The 3,660-nt window shown below is 33.7% G+C and overlaps 1 long non-coding RNA gene across 1 annotated transcript; it reads left to right on the top strand.

Annotated features, from left to right (window-relative positions):
* The first annotated feature begins 971 nt into the window (after nucleotides 1-971).
* On the top strand, nucleotides 972-3,073 carry LOC113317459. The gene is made up of 5 exons (XR_003343551.1): nucleotides 972-1,391; nucleotides 1,516-1,554; nucleotides 1,702-1,824; nucleotides 1,972-2,140; nucleotides 2,915-3,073. It is a non-coding gene; the product is annotated as an uncharacterized LOC113317459 (long non-coding RNA).
* Nucleotides 3,074-3,660: the final 587 nt, after the last annotated feature.

Here is a 3,660-nt window from a genome sequence, read left to right as displayed (position 1 = left end):
CCGGCTTTAAACCTTAGAAAAAGAGCATGCCGGTACCACAAGAAAAGGGTTATTTAGTTTTTGGTACTTACATTTTGTCCAGAGTAAGTATTTGGTCTAACATTTGTCCAACTTAGGATTTAGTACTTGAAAATAACGTTGACTTCAATTGACCCAGTTAAATTTTGACTTCTGTTTAGAAATTAATAAAATAAATAAAAAAGAAAAATAAAATAGAAAATAAAATTAAACTAAAATACGAGTTTACTACTATAACCTCCACTTTCCTAACATTTATCCTTAGATATTTTAGAACCCATCTTTTCACCTTCTCCAAACGCATCATCACCGCCGCTACAACCAGTTCTCTGTATCTCATCTTCTCATCCTTGTTCAACAAACAGCTACAAACACCAAATTCAAAAAATTATCCCCCATTCACGATACAAATACCATTTTCAACAAACGGATCGTGTTCCTACCCAAACAGATACAAACACCAAATTCAATAAATTATCCCCCATTCACGAACCCTAATTTACCACTACCATCACCTCGTACATTAATTCACCACTTCAACTAATTTTTTCCATAAAACCCAGCAACTATCTTCATGAAGCCTTTCCATTTGTTTAACTCTTCTTAATTTTCTTCCAGTAACTTTTCTTGTCACATACACTAGTTCAGAAAGGGTTATTAATCACGCTTTTAAATGACAGATTAATTGTGTGATTAGAATTTTACAAACAAATCCCGTCATATAATATAAAAATGGTGGGATCCTCCAATTAACGTAAAAAAACTGTCATTCTCAAACGTGATAATTTATTAGACGTGTGATTTAACGATGAAGAACTAAATAACGATAAATAAGCTAGATTTATGTACGCCCACCATCAATTTTCTATTGCGTACCCAAAAATGACCAGCTATTTAAATATCATGTACATGTTTCTATAGCCACCGATATGGTTGCCATGAGTCTTTATTTTTGGCCGGTATGCCATAATCTAAGACTTTGACCCGCATCTTTATCTATCGCTCTTCTTCCTATTTTTAACCTAATTGCGCATCTCTCTTTCTTCTTCCTCCTTTTCTCTTCTCTTCGATTAAGGGCAAAGCTTTGGCAGATTTCTCCAAAATTAGTTTCTTTATTTCATTGATTTGCTTTCCAATCGTATCATTCAGTTATACAAAGAGAGAATTGTTGAGTTTTCTTCCTCTTCAGAGTTTATATGATTGAATTCTACCAAACCCTAACCCCGAATTACTCAAATCACACACACAATTGTACCTATTTCATTATCTTCTCCACCCATAGTTGTTCAGATTTAGCCGTATAACGAACCCAATTTTCGTTTTACCTTCTGAAACCTTACTTTAATTTTGTTTTTTCCCTGTAAAAGTAGAAGGTATGATCTATGAACCTTCAATTTTCTATTTATTCTTTATTATTATTAATTTCTTCACCAAACATTTAAGCCCTAGATGTTGTTTAAATCTCACTAATACTTATAAGGGTTTTGATGATTGCAGGTGTTTATTGGTAATTGATGGTGTCATGACTCTTACAAGGTAAAAACCTCTCTCCTTTTAAGTACCAGATCTATAATTAGCTAACTTGTCTTGTTTGGGTTTCAATCTTCTTTTATTTTTGTTGTTCATTCACTGATTTTTTTTGGGTGTAGTTTAAAGATTGATGAAGATTTTTTTGGTGCTTAGGTTTCATCTGGTATTAACATTTATTGATAGCTTGATTTAGCTATAATGGCTGTTTATGGAAGTGGATGGTCTAGTGCTCATGCAACTTTCTACTGTGGTGTGGTGATGTTTGTGGTACTACGGGTAAGAAAGCAAACTCTAAAAATACAAGGGTTCATGCCTTCCATGTTTCAATTTGTGTATAAAGTTTAGGAAAATTTTCGATTTGATGTTTATTTGATCCCAATCTCTTATGCATTTATCTCATGTCATCATATCTTTCTGATGCAGCCTGAAAATCAAATGGAGGTTGGTGGAAAAACATGGCTATGGCTCTCTCAGGAAAATGGTCCCTGATGGAGTCAATAGAGTAACATGATCGATGGTCCAGAGGCTGCTACGTAATCAAATCGGTTGAAGCTGGCTCCGTTCAGAATGATGCGACTGGAATCACTTCCTGGTAAGTCCCTTTTTGTGAAGTAGAGCAGTGTAGCAGGATATTGGTGGTATATAAGTTGTATAGGTAGTTAGTAAGTTCATTCTGTTACCAAATCTTTGGTGGGAGCATTATAAAAGGTATAGTGGGACTATCTCGCAATCCTCTTTTTCTGTTGGGCACCAGAAATCTATTAGGAAATGTGAATTGAATACCACTCTGTTTCTCAATAATCTAGGAATAATGAATACTTATCTTGTCCATCCTCCTTATATTTGGTTCTGTCTGAAGGTTACTCTTTTTTAATAAAGTCTTTTCGTGTAATTCTTATATTGAGAATTAATTTTCTGTTGGATATTTGTGCATGTCGGCTTCATTTGCTTATTAAGAGTTTGGAACCACTGAACTCAGGCTACTTTACCATGGTATACCAATCTTAATAACACCATGTAAATTGGACAAAATTGGAACAGTTCTGGTCTGTGTTGGGTAATCAAAATTTTGTCCATGACATAAATTTATGAAGTATGACTGGCCTTAAGTTTGGATTTACAGTTTGTGCCTAATTAACTTGCGTGTGTTTTTTTTTTCTGCATAAGGTGTGGCTCACTTCAATATACATCAAAGTCAACAAAGTCTCTTCTCTTATATAATTGAAATGTTATCTGTTTGGGTGATAGTCATATGAACTACATTTATTCACTGGCAATATGAAACACAAAAACTCTGAATAGGCATCTTAACGCATGTAGATCAAACTCTAGTAGGTGTTTGATCCTGGTTTCTCATCTTTCTCAGGAGGACTATCGGTGCAGATGTTTTGGGATTAGAGTGGCAGGGTAATAGTAGACCGAACTCAGTTTTAATGTTTGATATGTAAGGTTGCTAGTATTTATCTTTCCGTTCGTATCCAGAGATTCAAAATCTGAATAATTAATAAAGTTGATTTTAGATTCAGTTTGAAATCATAATGCTGTAAATGAATTTCTGAAACACTAAATCAGTTTCAGATACGGACCTGAATCTAAATGAATTTCTGAAACACTAAATCTAAATCTGAAAGGGTTTCATATTCCCAAAATCTGAATACAAAAATCTGAAACGTTAGCAAGAAATTGACGGAACATTCTCGTTTGAATTAACTGCCTCCATTATAACAGATATCGACTGTTATTGTATTTAACATATAATAAGTGTGATACTCAATAACAAATTAAGTATGTGACTTTAAATTATAAATCTAATCTGTCATACTTAATAACATTTTCGATTTGTTATTTATAAAGAGACACCAAATACGATTTGTTATTTATAAAGAGACACCAAATAAATAACGGTTCGAATAACAAATGAAAACCGTGATAAATTATGTTTCATAACAGGCTTCATTCGTCATTTATAGCCGCTTCTGGGCTAGTGATAATTGGGGATTTTCAGTTCCCCAAATCAGCCGTCAATTTCTATGTTCATCAATGGGTTTTTCAGATCCCCAAATCACCCATCGATTCATTTATACATCTCTAGCAAGTTTTGGAGAAAGAGTT

The sequence above is a fragment of the Papaver somniferum genome, chromosome 10 (assembly GCF_003573695.1).
Source record: "Papaver somniferum cultivar HN1 chromosome 10, ASM357369v1, whole genome shotgun sequence".
Lineage (NCBI taxonomy): Eukaryota > Viridiplantae > Streptophyta > Magnoliopsida > Ranunculales > Papaveraceae > Papaver > Papaver somniferum.
This window is presented reverse-complemented; position numbering and strand designations above follow the sequence as displayed.